Source organism: Chiloscyllium plagiosum, unplaced genomic scaffold, assembly GCF_037043375.1.
Source record: "Chiloscyllium plagiosum isolate Xiang-an unplaced genomic scaffold, Cpla_swu_hap1 HiC_scaffold_35, whole genome shotgun sequence".
NCBI classification, from domain to species: domain Eukaryota; kingdom Metazoa; phylum Chordata; class Chondrichthyes; order Orectolobiformes; family Hemiscylliidae; genus Chiloscyllium; species Chiloscyllium plagiosum.
Genome location: NW_028270173.1, coordinates 23,635,327 through 23,654,515, shown reverse-complemented (window position 1 = coordinate 23,654,515; position 19,189 = coordinate 23,635,327). Strand labels below are relative to the sequence as shown.

The following is a 19,189-nucleotide window of genomic DNA, read 5'->3' as shown; positions in this document are numbered from 1 at the left end:
CACCAGGGAAACAACACACCATTCTGATTTTCCATTGCTGGCCACAGAAACGTCTGTCTGTATCTCAGAGTAGAGAGTCCCCTAACACAATTGATCGCTTGGAACCCGACGTACATCTAGTTACATTAGAGCCAGTCTCAATACCAGAAACCTGGCTGTTCGTGCTACGTTTCCCTGAGAATCCATCACCCCCTACATTTTCTGAAACAGCATACTTGTTTGAAATGGGGATAGCCACAGAAGACTCCTGTACAACTGCCTCCTTCTCTTACCTTTCCTGGAGTTAACCCATCTTTGTGACTGTATCTGAGACACTCCCCCCTTCCTAAAACTGCCATCCATCACATCCCCTTGCTCTTGTAAATTCCTCATTGCCTCTAACTGCCTGTCCAACTGATCCATTCGATCTGATAGGATTCGTAACCAACGGCATTTATTGCAGATATAATCCTTAGTAATCCGTAAACTTTCCCTAAACCCCCATATCCAACAAGAAGAGCATATCACTCTACTAAGGGCCAATTTTGCTTCTTTCAATCTACAGACCCAGAAAATAGCACTGTCTTATTCCTCTATGAAACACTGCTCTAGGTTAAATTAATACTTACGGCTTATATTTTAAGTTTAATCAAGAGACATAATCAAGCTCAATAAAACATATAATCAAGAATTAAAACGATATATTGATCAAACCTAGATTGCTGGTAAGTCCAACATATTGTTTCAATTGCATGACACTGTGATCTTTTGCTATAAATTCTGTGTCTTGTGATGCTGCCCTACTAGTTACCTGATGAAGGAGCAGCACTCTGAAAGCTACTATTTCCAAATAAACCTGTTGCACTATAACTTGATGTTGTGTGATTTTTAACTTCATCTATCTTAGTCACTTCTTCAGAAAACTTCTCAAAACTATGTTGACTATCCCCTATCAGTCCTTGCCTTTCAAAATGCATGTAGATCCTGTCAATATCTCTTCCAATAATCTACCCATCACTGATGTTAGGCTCACTGGTCTACAGTTCCCTGGATTTTCCTTGCAGCCTTTCTTAAATCATGGCACAGCATTAGACACCCTTCAGTCTTCTAGCCCTTCACTTGTGGCTATCGACGATACAAATATCTCTCTAGGGGCTCCGCCATTTCTTCCCGAACTTCCTGCAATATCTAGAGCTACACTTGATCAATTCCTGGGTATTTATTTACCTTTATGTATTTTAAGATCTCCAGTACCTCCTCAACTGGAATGTTAACTCTCTTCAAGACATTACTATTTATTTCCCCATGTCCCTTAGCTTCCACGTCTTTCCCCACAGTAAACACCGATGAGAAATATTGATTTAAGATTTCACTCATTTCCTGTGGCTCCACACATAGACGGCCTTGCTGATATTTAAAGTACCTTCTTCTCTGCCTTGTTACTCTTTTGCCCTTAGCATACTTGTAGAATCTCTTTGGATTCTCCTTTACCCTCTGTGTCAAAGCTATCTCATATTCCTTTTCTCCCCCGCCCCCAATTTCCCTTTCAAGTGTACTCTTACACTCCCTATACTCTTCAAGGGATTCACTTAATCTCAGCTGTCTGCACCTGATATATGCTTACTACGTTTTACTGACCAGAGCCTCAATGTCTCTAGTCATTCAGTGTTCTACTCCTACTCCTGACAGCCTTACTCTTCACACTAACAGGAACATACTGATCCTGAACTCTCATTACCTTGCTTTTGACAGCCTCCCATTTGCCAGATGTCTCTTTACTTTGCTGGTGCTATTCGGGTGGGTTTAAACCAGCTAAGCAGGGCGATGGGAACCTGAGGTGCAGTTCCAGTGCACAGGATGATGACAGTAGGGAGGGCATGGACAGGATTTCACAGTCACAGGAATGTGTTGGCAGACATCAAGCTGGTTTGAAGTGTGTCTATTTCAACGCCAGAAATATCTGGAATAAGGTAGGTGAGCTTGCAGCATGGATAGATATCTGGGATTTCGATGTTGTGGCCATCTCGGAGACATGGATAGAGCAGGGTCAGGAATGGATGTTGCAGGTTCCAGGGTTTAGATCTTTCATTAAGAACAGGCAAGGCAGTAAAAGTTGTTCGTCAAGGATAGTATAACAGTGGCTGAAAGAACTTTTGACGAGGACTCGTCTACTGAGGTAGTGTGGGCTGAGGTTAGAAACAGGAGAGGAAAGGTCACACTGCTGGGAGTTTTTTATATGCCTCAGCAGAGTTCCAGGGAGGTGGAGGAGAGGAATGGAAAAATGATTCTGGGTAGGAGTGAAAGGAACAGGGTGGTCATTATGGGGGACCAACATTGACTGGAAATGCTATGTATGTCTGATGGATCAGTTTTTGTCCAATGTGTTGCAGGAGGGTTTCCTGACAGAGTATGTTGAAGGACCGACAAGAGGGAAGGCCGCACTGGATCTGGTGCTTGGTAATGAACCTAGCCAGGTGTTTGATTTAGTTGTAGGTGAGAGTGACCATAATTCAGTTACGTTTAATTTAGCGATGGAAAGGAATAGGTACATGCCACAGGGCACGAGTTATCAATGGGGCAAGGGCAATTATAATGCGATTAGGCAAGACTTAGGATGCATAGAATGGGGTAGCTAAATGTAGGGGATGGGGACAATCGAAATGTGGAGCTGGTTTAAGGAACAGATACTGCGTGTCCTTGATAGGTATGTCCCTGTCAGGCAGGGAGGAAGTGATAAGGTAAGGGAACCGTGGTTTACTACAGAAATTACATCTCTTATTAAGTGGAGAAGGAGGTTCATGTCACAATGAGATGGGATGGTGTAGATGAGGCGATGCGGAGTTACAGATCAGTGAGGAAGGATTTAAAGAGAGAGTTAAGAAGAGCAAAGAGAGGACACGAGCAGTCTTTAGCAAATAGAATAAAGGAGAACCCTAAAAGCTTTCTATTGGTATGTGAGGAATAAAAGGATGACTAGGGTATGAATAGGGCCAGTCAAAGACAGAAGTGGGAAGTTGTGTGTGGACCCTGTGGAGATTGGAGAGGTGCTAAATGAATATTGCTAATTGGTTTTCACTCAAGGAAAGGAGAATATTGTAGGGGAGAAGAATGAGATACAATATATTAGACTAGAAAGGATCAAGGTGAGTAGGGAAGAGGTGTTATCAATTCTAGAAGGAGGGAAAGTAGACAAGTCCACTGGGCTGGATGGGGTTTATCTAAGGATTCTCTTGGAAGCTAGGGAGGAGATGGTGGAGCTTTTGGCTTTGATCTTTCTTGAGAAGGTAACCAAGCATGTAGATGAGGGTAGGGCAGTTGACGTGGTATACATGGACATCAGTAAAGCCTTTGATAAGGTTCCACATCATAGGCTGTTGGAGAAAATGCAGAGGCATGTGATTGAGGGTGATTTAGCAGTTTGGATTAGAAACTGGCTTTCTGAAAGTGGCGGTTGATGGAAAATATTCAGCCTGGAGTCCGGTTACTAATGATGTGCCACCAGGATCTGTTTTGGGACCACTGCTGTTTGTCAGGCAGAGGTGGATGGGTTAGTAAGTTTGCAGATGACACTAAAGTTGGTGGAGTAGTAGACGGTGTGGAAGAATGTTGCAGGTTGCAGGGAGACTTGGATAAACTGCAGAATTGGTTGAGAGTTGGCAAATGGAATTCAATGTAGCTAAATGTGAGGAGATTCACTTTGGGAAGAATAACAGGAAGGCAGAATACTGGGTCAATGGAAAGATTCTTGGTAGTGTGGATGTGCAGAGGGATATTGGAATCCATGTGCAGAGATCTCTGAAAGCTGCCACCCAGGTTGATAGTGCTGTTAAGCAGGCTTACGGTGTATTAGCTTTTATTGGTAGACGGATTGAGTTCCGGAGCTGTAATGTCATGCTGCAACTACACAAAATGCTAGTGTGGCCATACATGGAAAATTGTGTACAGTTCTTGCCCCATTACAAGAAGGATGTGGAAGCATTGGAAAAGGTGCAGAGGAGATTTACCAGGATGTTGCCTGGTCTGGAGGGAAGCTCTTATGAGGAAAGACTGAGAGACTTGGGTCTGTTTTCATTGGAAAGAAGAAGGCTAAGAGGGGATTTGATAGAGACATACAAGATGATCAGAGGATTAGAAAGGGTAGACAGTGAAAGTCTTTTTCCCAGGATGATGACGTCAGCTTGTACGAGGGGACATAACTACAAATTAAGAGCTGATAGATTTAAGACATGTGTCAGAGGCAGGTTCTTTACGCAGAGACTGGTGAGGGCATGGAATGCCCTACCTGCCAATGTAGTTGTCTCAGCCACATTAGGGAGATTTAAACAATCCTTAGATAAGCACATGATGATTTGGGATAGTGTAGGATATGAACTTAGATTAGTTCACAGGCCGGCGCAAGATCAAGGGCCAAAGGGCCTGTTCTGCACTGTATTGTTCTATGTTTACTGGCAAACATCCTCCCCCAATCAACTTTTAAGCTTTTGTGTTATAACATCAAAATTGGCCTTGTCCAAATTTAGAACATTAACTTTTCAATAACTGTTTTAAAACTAATAGAATTATGATCACTGGTCACAAAGTGCTCCCCACAATAACACCTTGGTTACTTGCCATGCCTTATTTCTCAAGAGGAAGTTGAGTTTTGCCCATCTCTAGTAGGGCCACCTACATTTGATTCAGAAAGTTTTGAACAAATTACTCAATTACTTAAAAAATTCCTCCCCACCCAAGCCCTTATCACAATGGCAGTCTCATGTCTATGTGGAAAGTTAAAATCCCCTACTTTATTACCCTGTTATTGTTACAGCTATCTTTGATCTCCCTACATATTTACTCCTCAATTTCCTGCTAACTATTGGAGAGTCTATAATATAATCCTATCAAAGTGATCATCCCTTCTTATTTCTCAGTTTCACCCATATAGTTTTGTATAATGAGGATAGAGTCGAAAGGTATTTTACCTCATTTGAGAAGATAGCCAGATGGATGAGGTGGCTAAAAGCAGTTAGGGCCTTAATATTATACAATGTTTGACAGGCACAACTGTGACTGTGTACACCAAGTTGTCAGAAGAACAAGCTGCAGTGCATGACATTGTCAAAGAGGCAATACTCAATGCTTATGACCATGTTACTGAAGCTTTTCAATTAAAATGTAGGACTACGAGAAAAAAAACCTGATCAGATATTTGTAGAATATACAAGGGAGAAAGAACTGTCGAGGGATCAGTGGTTTAAATCGTTCAAGCTAGAAACAAAAATCAGAATGTAAGGGAAATTATGATAATGGAAGGCTTCAGAAGTAGCATTCCTGCAAATTTAAAACTCGTTTTAATGAACACCAATATACAAGATCAGAGAAGCAGTGGTTTGAGCAGATACCCATGATATCTCACAAGGACAATTACAGTCAGTGAAATGGTCATATGGAGATAACAAGGAAATTGGAGGAATAGAAGATCTGCAAATCGAAGAGGGGCCAGTTTTAGAAAACAAAAGACTGAAACCAAAAGGTGACGTAAAGAACTTACCATGCTTTCATCGTGTCCAATAAAATTGGACATACTATTTGCTGAAAATTAAGTGGAAGCATGGTTGCTGTAGTAGGAACATGTAAGAATTCTTCAGTTAGGGAGAGATCGGGGAAGGAAGTAAATACTAAAACTGTAGTAGTGTGCAAACACAGCATATTTCCTTGGGCTGCACTAAGAAGGAAGAGATATTCAGGACAGTTGTGAAAGCTTTTTGTTTTGAAGATTGTTAGGAGGAATTAGACCTTGGGAGGTTCTGAGTATTTAGCCTCAAATGTGGACACATCTTGTTGTGCATTGAATCAAGGAGGCAAACCAATTAAAAAATTGTGAGGCACTGATTAGATTAGATTCCCTACAGTGTGGAAACAGGTCCTTTCGTCCAACAAGTCCACACCGACCCTCCGAAGAGTAACCCACCCAGACCCATTTCCCTCTGACTAATGCACCTAACACTATGGATAATTTAGCACGGCCAATTCACCTGACCTGCACATCTTTGGTCTGTGGGAACCGGAGCACCCGGAGAAAATCCATGCAGACACGGGGAGAATGTGCAAACTCCACACAGACAATCACCCGAAGCTGGAATCGAACCTGGGTCCCTGGTGCTGTGAGGCAGCAGTGCTAACCACTGAGCCACTGTGGTGTTGGCTGGAAATGCTATTTGTCTTCCAAATGGAGAAAATATTAACTGGGGATATTCATGGAAGTTATAAACCAGCCGTATTATGGAGAATGACATTGAAATGACATGGTAATAGAAAAATTGAAATTGGACAGTTAAACAAATTTCTACAGAGAAAATTAGCTTTATCTTGGGAAATGGCCTGGCAAAGTCAGGAATATTGGCTTCACCAAAGGTGGAAGAAGAACCAGCAGAGGTTGAAGAAATTGTGATATCAAAAATGAATTCCCAGATCGTTTCCTTACTGCATTATAACTATATCTCAGGCCCAAAGTATTATATTCGAAAAAAATCAGGTTATGAAACAGGGAAATGATTTGGAAATTCAGTTGTAAGATACAACATTTGACTATTTAACTGGAAAGGATGAAGGCAAAGACAAGGAAGCTGATATATTTTGCCCATTTTCTTTAATAGAAATGCAACAAATAAATTTGGAATGAAAAGAAAATACACTGAACAGCCTACTTGGAAAGTGAATCAGAAACAATATCAGAAAGTAATTGTTTGAAAAAAAAACCAAGTTTAATGGGGATCTAAAGACCACTCAAATACCAACCAATTCAGGTGATTGAAATGTAATTTTGTGTTTCATGAAATGCCAATGGCACATGACTTAGGTATGAGGAAAACACAGATGAAAATACTAAAGGATTCATGAAAGGCAGGTCATGCTAAACTAATTTACTGGAATTCTATGAAGATATTACGAGCATGGAGGACAATGGGCACCCAGTAGATGTGGTGAATCTAGATTCCCAATAGGCATTTGACAAAGTGCCATACAAAACGCCACTGCATAAGATAAAGATGCATGGCATTACGGGTAATGTATTATCATGGATAGAAGGTTGGTTAATTAACAGGAAACAAACAGTGGGAATAAATGAGTGCTTTTCTGGGTGACGATCGGTGACTGGTGGTGTGCCTCAGGGATCAGTATTGGGACCACAATTAGAGACCATAGATAATTTGGAGTTGGGGACCACTTGTAGTGTGTCAAAGTTTGTGGATGACACTAAGATGAGTGGTAGGGCAAAGTGTGCAGAGGACTGTGAAACTTTGCAAAGGGACATAGATACTTTAAGTGAGTGGGCAAAGGTCTGGCAGATGGAGTACAACACTAATAAATGTGAAATCATCCATTTTGTTAGGAATAACAGTAAAAAGGACTATTATTTACTATGACCCTGAAATTAGCGGTGGGCAAATTGCCGGAGGGGATTCTGAGGGACAGGATTTGCATGTATTTGGAAAGACAAGGACTGATGAAGGATAGTCTACTTGGCTTTGTGGGAGAAATCATGTCCCACCAGTTTGATTGACATTCTTTGCCTTTTTCTCTCTTCTGTACAATCTTCGAACGTGCCATACATTAATTATATGCTGGATCTATGAATTTGACACAGCCTTTCACATTTTTGTTTGAACAGGGATTGACCTGACCCTAGAATGGTAAAAATTTACAGCATGATGCTGTGCAGAGATACCTGGGGTGTCCTTGTGCATGAATCACATAAGTTTGGTCTGCAGCTGCAACAGGTAATTAACAAAAGGCAAATGGAATTTTGTCCTTCATTGCTAAAGGGATTGAGTTTAAACGCAGGGAGGTTATGTTGCAGCTGTATGGAGTGCTGGTGAGGCCACATCTGGAGTACACCAGGCAGTAGTTTGAAACTTTGTTGCAGAATCAAAATGCTAATGTTCTTACCTGTGTGTGGGGAACCATTAAAAACAAGGCTCACTGACCCTCATCAATTAAGAAGAAACTCGATGATCTGACTTAAACAGTGAGTGCTCCAGGCAGGAGAAACAGTCGTGAGTATGTCATGTTAACATGTTGGAAACATATTATAATAGGGATCATAACTGAGAGAAAGATACATCTATGGCAGGGATGAAAGTAGGTAATGAAATAGAAACATCGCTGCAAAGGGAAAATGAATCCAAAATGGAAAAATTTAAAAGTTAATTTTCCAACAATCAAATTGGAAAGCACAGAAGTATTTTACAGAGACATCACTTTGTTGAAATAAAACATGAAATAACTTTGGCAAATAGGATTAAGGAGAATCCAAAGAGATTCTACAAATATCCCAAGGACGACAGAGTAACCAGGGAGAGGACAGGGCCCCTGAAAGATCATCAAGGCTGCCTTTGGGTGGAAGCACGGGAAATGGGTGAGACACTAAACGAGTATTTTTCATCAGTGTTTACTGATGCAGAAGGATATGGGAGCGAGAAGACTTGCGGAAATAAATAGCAAAATATTGAAGTGTCCCTATTACAGAGGAGGTGCCGCTGGGCGTCTTAAAAGGTGAACAAGTCCCTGGGACCGAGTCAGGTGAACAGTGAAACTCTGTGAGAAGCTAGGGAAGTGATTGTTGGGCATCTTGCTGCGATATCTGTATCATCACGAGCCACAGATAAAGTGACAAAAAATGGGGGTTGGCGAACGTTGTGTCATTATTTTAGAAAATTGGTAAGGAAAAGCCAGGGAACTTTAGACCGGTGACCCTGAAATCAGTGGTGGGCAAATTATTGGAGAGGATTCTGAGGGACAGAATTTGCATGTATTTGGAAGGACAAGGACTGATTAGGGGTAGTCTACTTTACTTTGTGAGAGAAATCATGTCCTACCAATTTGATTGACATTCTTTGCCTTTTTTTCCTCTTCTGTACAATCTTCAAACTTGCCATTCATTAATTATATGTTGGATCAATGAACTTGATACAGCCTTTCACATTTTTGTTTAAACAAGGATTGATCTGAACCTAGAATTGCACAAGAGGGGAAAGACGACAGATGAGCCGCCAAAACAAAGTGAGAAACAGTGACGGGGGACCACAGTGAGTGGTGAAAACAGAGTTAGAAAAGGTGAGAGAATAGGCCCACAAAGTGATTAAATAAATGTGTTTGGGGCTGAGGGGGTATTGGTTAAATCAGAGTGAGAGGGGAGGACACAGTGAGTGGGCAAATCAGAGTGAGTGGGGGTGAGAGGGGAGGACACAGTGAGTGGGTAAATAAGAGTGAGTGGGGGTGAGAGGGAAGGAAACAGTGAGTGGGAAAATCAGAGAGAGTGGGGGTGAGAGGGAAGGAAACAGTGAGTGGGAAAATCAGAGAGAGTGGGGGTGAGAGGGAGGACACAGTGAGTGGGTAAATCAGAGTGAGTGGAGGTGAGAGTGAGGACACAGTGAGTGGGTAAATCAGAGTGACTGGGGGTGATAGGGAAGGAAACAGTGAGTGGGAAAATCAGACAGAGTGGGGGTGAGAGGGAAGGAAACAGTGAGTGGGAAAATCAGAGTGAGTGGGGGTGAGAGTGAGGACACAGTGAGTGGGTAAATCAGAGTGAGTGGGGGTGAGAGTGAGGACACAGTGAGTGGGTAAATCAGAGTGAGTGGGGGTGAGAGTGAGGACACAGTGAGTGGGTAAATCAGAGAGAGTGGGGGTGAGAGGGAAGGACATAGTGAGTGGGTAAATCAGAGTGAGTGGGGGTGAGAAGGAAGGACACAGTGAGTGGGTAAATCAGAGTGAGTGGGGGTGAGAGGGGAGGACACAGTGAGTGGGTAAATCAGAGTGAGTGGGGGTGAGAGGGGAGGACACAGTGAGTGGGTAAATCAGAGTGAGTGGGGGTGAGAGGGAGGACACAGTGAGTGGGTAAACCTGAGTGAGTGGTGGTGAGAGAGGAGGACACAGTGAGTGGGTAAATCAGAGTGAGTGGCGGTGAGAGGGGAGGACACAGTGAGTGGGCAAATGAGAGTGAGTGGGGGTGACAGAGGACACAGTGAGTGGGTAATTCAGAGTGAATGGGGGTGAGAGGGAGAACACAGTGAATGGGTAAATCTGAGTGAGTGGAGGTGAGAGTGAGGACACTGTGTGGTTAAATCAGTGAGTGGGGGTGAGAGGGGAGGACACAGTGAGTGGGTAAATCTGAGTGAGTGGGGGTGAGAGGGGAGGACACAGTGAGTGGGTAAATCAGAGTGAGTGGAGGGTGAGAGTGAGGACACAGTGAGTGGGGGTGAGAGTGAGGACACAGTCAGTGGGTAAATCAGAGTGAGTGGGGGTGAGAGGGGAGGACACAGTGAGTGGGTAAATCAGAGTGAGTGGGGGGTGAGAGGGGAGGACACAGTGAGTGGGCAATTCAGAGTGAGTGGAGGTGAGAGGGGAGTACACAGTGAGTGGGTAAATCAGAGTGACTGGGGGTGAGAGGGAGGACACAGAGTGGGCAAATCAGAGAGAGTGGGGGTGAGAGGGAAGGAAACAGTGAGTGGGTAAATCAGAGAGAGTGGGGGTGAGAGGGTAGGACTCAGTGAGTGGGTAAATCAGAGTGAGTGGGGGTGAGAGGGTGGACACAGTGAGTGGGTAAATCAGAGTGAGTGGGGGTGAGAGGGAAGGAAACAGTGAGTGGGAAAATCAGAGAGAGTGGGGGTGAGAGGGAGGACACAGTGAGTGGGTAAATCAGAGTGAGTGGAGGTGAGAGGGGAGGACACAGTGAGTGGTTAAATCAGAGTGACTGGGGGTGAGAGGGAGGACACAGTGAGTGGGCAAATCAGAGAGAGTCGGGGTGAGAGAGAAGGAAACAGAAGGTGGGTAAATCAGAGAGAGTGGGGGTGAGAGGGAGGAAACAGCGAGTGGGTAAATCAGTGAGTGGGGGTGAGAGAGGAGGACACAGTGAGTGGGTAAATCAGAGTGAGTGGCGGTGAGAGGGGAGGACACAGTGAGTGGGCAAATCAGAGTGAGTGGGGGTGACAGAGGACACAGTGAGTGGGTAATTCAGAGTGAATGGGGGTGAGAGGGGAGGACACAGTGAGTGGGTAAATCTGAGTGAGTGGGGATGAGAGTGAGGACACTGTGTGGTTAAATCAGAGTGAGTGGGGGTGAGAGGGAGGACACAGTCAGTGGGTAAATCAGAGTGAGTGGGGGTGAGAGGGGAGGACACAGTCAGTGGGTAAATCACAGTGAGTGGGGGTGAGGGGAGTACACAGTGAGTGGGTAAATCACAGTGAGTGGGGGTGAGTGGGAGAACATAGTATGTGGGTAAATCATAGTGAGTGGGGGTGAGAGTGAGTACACAGTGAGTGGGTAAACCAGTGTGTGGGGGTGAGAGGGAGAACACAGTCAGTGGGTAAATCAGAGTGAGTGGGGGTGAGAGGGAGAACATAGTGTGTGGGTAAATCAGAGTGAGTGGGTGGTGAGAGTGAGGACACAGTGAGTGGGTAAACCAGTGTGAGTGGGGGTGAGAGTGAGGACACAGTGAGTGGGTAAATCAGAGTGAGTGGGGGTGAGAGGGGAGGAGACAGTGAGTGGGTAAATCAGAGTGAGTGGGGGGTGAGAGGGGAGGACACAGTGAGTGGGCAAATCAGAGTGAGTGGAGGTGAGAGGGAGGACATAGTGAGTGGGTAAATCCAAGGTGAGTGGGGGTGAGAGGGGAGGACACAGTGAGTTGGAAAATCAGAGTGAGGGGGGTGAGAGGGGAGGACACAGTGAGTGGGTAAATCAGAGTGAGTGGGGGTGAGAGTGAGGACACAGTGAGTGGGTAAATCAGAGTGAGTGTGGGTGAGAGTGAGCACACAGTAAGTGGGCAAATCAGAGTGAGTTGGGGTGAGTGGGGAGGACACAGTGAGTGGGTAAATCAGAGTGAGTGGGGGTGAGAGGGGAGGACACAGTGAGTGGGAAAATCAGAGTGAGTGGGGGTGAGAGTGAGGACACAGTGAGTGGGTACATCAGAGTGAGTGGAGATGTGAGGGGAGGACACAGTGAGTGGGGGTGAGAATGAGCACACTGTGAGTGGGCAAATCAGAGTGAGTGGGGGTGAGAGGAGAGGACACAGTGAGTGGGTAAATCAGAGTGATTGGGGGTGAGAGTGAGCACACAGTGAGTGGGCAATTCAGAGTGAGTGGAGGTGAGAGTGAGGACACAGTGAGTGGGTAAATCAGAGTGAGTGGAGGTGAGAGTGAGGACACACTGAGTGGGTAAATCAGAGTGAGTGGGGGTGAGAGTGAGCACACAGTGAGTGGGCAATTCAGAGTGAGTGGAGGTGAGAGTGAGGACACAGTGAGTGGGTAAATCAGAGTGAGTGGAGGTGAGAGTGAGGACACACTGAGTGGGTAAATCAGAGTGAGTGGGGGTGAGAATGAGCACACAGTGAGTGGGCAAATCAGAGTGAGTGGGGGTGAGAGGGGAGGACACAGTGAGTGGGTAAATCAGAGTGATTGGGGGTGAGAGTGAGCACACAGTGAGTTGGAAAATCAGAGTGAGGGGGGTGAGAGGGGAGGACACAGTGAGTGGGTAAATCAGAGTGAGTGGGGGTGAGAGTGAGGACACAGTGAGTGGGTAAATCAGAGTGAGTGTGGGTGAGAGTGAGCACACAGTAAGTGGGCAAATCAGAGTGAGTGGGGGTGAGTGGGGAGGACACAGTGAGTGGGTAAATCAGAGTGAGTGGGGGTGAGAGGGGAGGACACAGTGAGTGGGAAAATCAGAGTGAGTGGGGGTGAGAGGGGAGAACACAGTGAGTGGGTAAATCAGAGTGATTGGGGGTGAGAGTGAGCACACAGTGAGTGGGCAATTCAGAGTGAGTGGAGGTGAGAGTGAGGACACAGTGAGTGGGTAAATCAGAGTGAGTGGAGGTGAGTGTGAGGACACACTGAGTGGGTAAATCAGAGTGAGTGGGGGTGAGAGTGAGCACACAGTGAGTGGGCAATTCAGAGTGAGTGGAGGTGAGAGTGAGGACACAGTGAGTGGGTAAATCAGAGTGAGTGGAGGTGAGAGTGAGGACACACTGAGTGGGTAAATCAGAGTGAGTGGGGGTGAGAATGAGCACACAGTGAGTGGGCAAATCAGAGTGAGTGGGGGTGAGAGGGGAGGACACAGTGAGTGGGTAAATCAGAGTGATTGGGGGTGAGAGTGAGCACACAGTGAGTGGGCAATTCAGAGTGAGTGGAGGTGAGAGTGAGGACACAGTGAGTGGGTAAATCAGAGTGAGTGGGGGTGAGAGTGAGCACACAGTGAGTGGGCAAATCAGAGTGAGTGGGGGTGAGAGGGGAGGACACAGTGCGTGGGTAAATCAGAGTGTGTGGGGGGTGAGAGGGGAGGACACAGTGAGTGGGCAAATCAGAGTGAGTGGAGGTGAGAGGGAGGACATAGTGAGTGGGTAAATCCAAGGTGAGTGGGGGTGAGAGGGGAGGACACAGTGAGTGGGTAAATCAGAGTGAGGGGGGAGAGAGGGTAGGACACAGTGAGTGGGTAAATCAGAGTGAGTGGGGATGAGAGGGAGGACACAGTGAGTGGGTAAATCAGAGTGAGTGGGGGTGAGAGTGAGGACACAGTGAGTGGGTAAATCAGAGTGATTGGGGGTGAGAGTGAGGACACAGTGAGTGGGGAAATCAGAGAGTGGGGGTGAGAGGGAATGACACAGTGAGTGGGTAAATCAGAGTGAGTGGGGGTGAGAGTGAGCACACAGTGAGTGGGTAAATCAGAGTGAGTGGGGGTGTGAGGGGAGGACACAGTGAGTGCGTAAATCAGAGTGAGTGGGGGTGAGAGGGAGGACACAGTGAGTGGGTAAACCTGAGTGAGTGGTGGTGAGAGAGGAGGATACAGTGAGTGGGTAAATCAGAGTGAGTGGCGGTGAGAGGGGAGGACACAGTGAGTGGGCAAATGAGAGTGAGTGGGGGTGACAGAGGACACAGTGAGTGGGTAATTCAGAGTGAATGGGGGTGAGAGGGAGAACACAGTGAATGGGTAAATCTGAGTGAATGGGTAAATCTGAGTGAGTGGAGGTGAGAGTGAGGACACTGTGTGGTTAAATCAGTGAGTGGGGGTGAGAGGGGAGGACACAGTGAGTGGGTAAATCTGAGTGAGTGGGGGTGAGAGGGGAGGACACAGTGAGTGGGAAAATCAGAGTGAGTGGAGGGTGAGAGTAAGGACACAGTGAGTGGGGGGGAGAGTGAGGACACAGTCAGTGGGTAAATCAGAGTGAGTGGGGGTGAGAGGGGAGGACACAGTGAGTGGGTAAATCAGAGTGAGTGGGGGGTGAGAGGGGAGGACACAGTGAGTGGGCAAATCAGAGTGAGTGGAGGTGAGAGGGGAGTACACAGTGAGTGGGTAAATCAGAGTGACTGGGGGTGAGAGGGAGGACACAGAGTGGGCAAATCAGAGAGAGTGGGGGTGAGAGGGAAGGAAACAGTGAGTGGGTAAATCAGAGAGAGTGGGGGTGAGAGGGTAGGACTCAGTGAGTGGGTAAATCAGAGTGAGTGGGGGTGAGAGGGAGGACACAGTGAGTGGGTAAATCAGAGTGAGTGGGGGTGAGAGGGGAGGACACAGTGAGTGGGTAAATCAGAGTGAGTGGGGGTGAGAGGGAGGACACAGTGAGTGGGTATATCAGAGTGAGTGGGGGTGAGAGAGGAGGACACAGTGAGTGGGTAAATCAGAGTGAGTGGTGGTGAGAGAGGAGGACACAGTGAGTGGGTAAATCAGAGTGAGTGGCGGTGAGAGGGGAGGACACAGTGAGTGGGCAAATGAGAGTGAGTGGGGGTGACAGAAGACACAGTGAGTGGGTAATTCAGAGTGAATGGGGGTGAGAGGGAGAACACAGTGAATGGGTAAATCTGAGTGAGTGGAGGTGAGAGTGAGGACACTGTGTGGTTAAATCAGTGAGTGGGGGTGAGAGGGGAGGACACAGTGAGTGGGTAAATCTGAGTGAGTGGAGGTGAGAGGGGAGGACACAGTGAGTGGGAAAATCAGAGTGAGTGGAGGGTGAGAGTAAGGACACAGTGAGTGGGGGGGAGAGTGAGGACACAGTCAGTGGGTAAATCAGAGTGAGTGGGGGTGAGAGGGGAGGACACAGTGAGTGGGTAAATCAGAGTGAGTGGGGTGTGAGAGGGGAGGACACAGTGAGTGGGCAAATCAGAGTGAGTGGAGGTGAGAGGGGAGTACACAGTGAGTGGGTAAATCAGAGTGACTGGGGGTGAGAGGGAGGACACAGAGTGGGCAAATCAGAGAGAGTGGGGGTGAGAGGGAAGGAAACAGTGAGTGGGTAAATCAGAGAGAGTGGGGGTGAGAGGGTAGGACTCAGTGAGTGGGTAAATCAGAGTGAGTGGGGGTGAGAGGGAGGACACAGTGAGTGGGTAAATCAGAGTGAGTGGGGGTGAGAGGGGAGGACACAGTGAGTGGGTAAATCAGAGTGAGTGGGGGTGAGAGGGAGGACACAGTGAGTGGGTATATCAGAGTGAGTGGGGGTGAGAGGGAGGACACAGTGAGTGGGTAAACCTGAGTGAGTGGGGGTGAGAGAGGAGGACACAGTGAGTGGGTAAATCAGAGTGAGTGGCGGTGAGAGGGGAGGACACAGTGAGTGGGCAAATGAGAGTGAGTGGGGGTGACAGAGGACACAGTGAGTGGGTAATTCAGAGTGAATGGGTGTGAGAGGGAGAACACAGTGAATGGGTAAATCTGAGTGAGTGGAGGTGAGAGTGAGGACACTGTGTGGTTAAATCAGTGAGTGGGGGTGAGAGGGGAGGACACAGTGAGTGGGTAAATCTGAGTGAGTGGGGGTGAGAGGGGAGGACACAGTGAGTGGGTAAATCAGAGTGAGTGGAGGGTGAGAGTGAGGACACAGTGAGTGGGGGGTGAGAGTGAGGACACAGTCAGTGGGTAAATCAGAGTGAGTGGGGGTGAGAGGGGAGGACACAGTGAGTGGGTAAATCAGAGTGAGTGGGGGGTGAGAGGGGAGGACACAGTGAGTGGGCAAATCAGAGTGAGTGGAGGTGAGAGGGGAGTACACAGTGAGTGGGTAAATCAGAGTGACTGGGGGTGAGAGGGAGGACACAGAGTGGGCAAATCAGAGAGAGTGGGGGTGAGAGGGAAGGAAACAGTGAGTGGGTAAATCAGAGAGAGTGGGGGTGAGAGGGTAGGACTCAGTGAGTGGGTAAATCAGAGTGAGTGGGGGTGAGAGGGAGGACACAGTGAGTGGGTAAATCAGAGTGAGTGGGCGTGAGAGGGAAGGAAACAGTGAGTGGGAAAATCAGAGAGAGTGGGGGTGAGAGGGAGGACACAGTGAGTGGGTAAATCAGAGTGAGTGGAGGTGAGAGGGGAGGACACAGTGAGTGGTTAAATCAGAGTGACTGGGGGTGAGAGGGAGGACACAGAGAGTGGGCAAATCAGAGAGAGTCGGGGTGAGAGAGAAGGAAACAGAAGGTGGGTAAATCAGAGAGAGTGGGGGTGAGAGGGAGGAAACAGCGAGTGGGTAAATCAGTGAGTGGGGGTGAGAGAGGAGGACACAGTGAGTGGGTAAATCAGAGTGAGTGGCGGTGAGAGGGGAGGACACAGTGAGTGGGCAAATCAGAGTGAGTGGGGGTGAGAGGGGAGGACACAGTCAGTGGGTAAATCACAGTGAGTGGGGGTGAGGGGAGTACACAGTGAGTGGGTAAATCAGAGTGAGTGGGGGTGAGAGGGAGAACACAGTGAGTGGGTAAATCAGAGTGAGTGGAGGTGAGAGAGAGGACACAGTGTGTGGGTAAATCAGAGTGAGTGGGGATGAGAGTGAGGACACTGTGTGGTTAAATCAGAGTGAGTGGGGGTGAGAGGGAGGACACAGTCAGTGGGTAAATCAGAGTGAGTGGGGGTGAGAGGGGAGGACACAGTCAGTGGGTAAATCACAGTGAGTGGGGGTGAGGGGAGTACACAGTGAGTGGGTAAATCAGAGTGAGTGGGGGCGAGAGGGAGAACATAGTATGTGGGTAAATCATAGTGAGTGGGGGTGAGAGTGAGTACACAGTGAGTGGGTAAACCAGTGTGTGGGGGAGAGAGGGAGGACACAGTCAGTGGGTAAATCAGAGTGAGTGGGGGTGAGAGGGAGAACATAGTGTGTGGGTAAATCAGAGTGAGTGGGTGGTGAGAGTGAGGACACAGTGAGTGGGTAAATCAGAGTGAGTGGGGGTGAGAGGGGAGGAGACAGTGAGTGGGTAAATCAGAGTGAGTGGGGGGTGAGAGGGGAGTACACAGTGAGTGGGCAAATCAGAGTGAGTGGAGGTGAGAGGGAGGACATAGTGAGTGGGTAAATCCAAGGTGAGTGGGGGTGAGAGGGGAGGACACAGTGAGTTGGAAAATCAGAGTGAGGGGGGTGAGAGGGGAGGACACAGTGAGTGGGTAAATCAGAGTGAGTGGGGGTGAGAGTGAGGACACAGTGAGTGGGTAAATCAGAGTGAGTGTGGGTGAGAGTGAGCACACAGTAAGTGGGCAAATCAGAGTGAGTGGGGGTGAGTGGGGAGGACACAGTGAGTGGGTAAATCAGAGTGAGTGGGGGTGAGAGGGGAGGACACAGTGAGTGGGAAAATCAGAGTGAGTGGGGGTGAGAGTGAGGACACAGTGAGTGGGTACATCAGAGTGAGTGGAGATGTGAGGGGAGGACACAGTGAGTGGATAAATCAGAGTGAGTGGGGGTGAGAATGAGCACACAGTGAGTGGGCAAATCAGAGTGAGTGGGGGTGAGAGGGGAGGACACAGTGAGTGGGTAAATCAGAGTGATTGGGGGTGAGAGTGAGCACACAGTGAGTGGGCAATTCAGAGTGAGTGGAGGTGAGAGTGAGGACACAGTGAGTGGGTAAATCCGAGTGAGTGGAGGTGAGAGTGAGGACACACTGAGTGGGTAAATCAGAGTGAGTGGGGGTGAGAGTGAGCACACAGTGAGTGGGCAATTCAGAGTGAGTGGAGGTGAGAGTGAGGACACAGTGAGTGGGTAAATCAGAGTGAGTGTAGGTGAGAGTGAGGACACACTGAGTGGGTAAATCAGAGTGAGTGGGGGTGAGAATGAGCACACAGTGAGTGGGCAAATCAGAGTGAGTGGGGGTGAGAGGGGAGGACACAGTGAGTGGGTAAATCAGAGTGATTGGGGGTGAGAGTGAGCACACAGTGAGTGGGCAATTCAGAGTGAGTGGAGGTGAGAGTGAGGACACAGTGAGTGGGTAAATCAGAGTGAGTGGGGGTGAGAGTGAGCACACAGTGAGTGGGCAAATCAGAGTGAGTGGGGGTGAGAGGGGAGGACACAGTGCGTGGGTAAATCAGAGTGTGTGGGGGGTGAGAGGGGAGGACACAGTGAGTGGGCAAATCAGAGTGAGTGGAGGTGAGAGGGAGGACATAGTGAGTGGGTAAATCCAAGGTGAGTGGGGGTGAGAGGGGAGGACACAGTGAGTGGGTAAATCAGAGTGAGGGGGGAGAGAGGGTAGGACACAGTGAGTGGGTAAATCAGAGTGAGTGGGGATGAGAGGGAGGACACAGTGAGTGGGTAAATCAGAGTGAGTGGGGGTGAGAGGGGAGGACACAGTGAGTGGGTAAATCAGAGTGAGTGGGGGTGAGAGGGGAGGACACAGTGAGTGGGTAAATCAGAGTGAGTGGGGATGAGAGGGAGGACACAGTGAGTGGGTACATCAGAGTGAGTGGAGATGTGAGGGGAGGACACAGTGAGTGGATAAATCAGAGTGAGTGGGGGTGAGAATGAGCACACAGTGAGTGGGCAAATCAGAGTGAGTGGGGGTGAGAGGGGAGGACACAGTGAGTGGGTAAATCAGAGTGATTGGAGGTGAGAGTGAGCAAACAGTGAGTGGGCAATTCAGAGTGAGTGGAGGTGAGAGTGAGGACACAGTGAGTGGGTAAATCAGAGTGAGTGGAGGTGAGAGTGAGGACACACTGAGTGGGTAAATCAGAGTGAGTGGGGGTGAGAGTGAGCACACAGTGAGTGGGCAATTCAGAGTGAGTGGAGGTGAGAGTGAGGACACAGTGAGTGGGTAAATCAGAGTGAGTGGAGGTGAGAGTGAGGACACAGTGAGTGGGTAAATCAGAGTGAGTGGGGGTGAGAGTGAGGACACAGTGATTGGGTAAATCTGAGTGAGTGTGGGTGAGAGTGAAGACAACGTGAGTGGGTAAATCAGTTAGTGGGGTTGGGAGTGAGGACACAGTGAGTGGGTAAATCAGAGTGAGTGGGGGTGAGAGGGGAGGACACAGT

The 19,189-nt window shown here is 48.0% G+C and overlaps 1 protein-coding gene across 19 annotated transcripts in view; it reads right to left on the bottom strand.

Annotated features, from left to right (window-relative positions):
- LOC122541389 (ras/Rap GTPase-activating protein SynGAP-like) overlaps positions 1-19,189 on the bottom strand; it is a 1,066,559-nt gene that overhangs the window by 528,212 nt on the left and 519,158 nt on the right. The window lies entirely within an intron of this gene.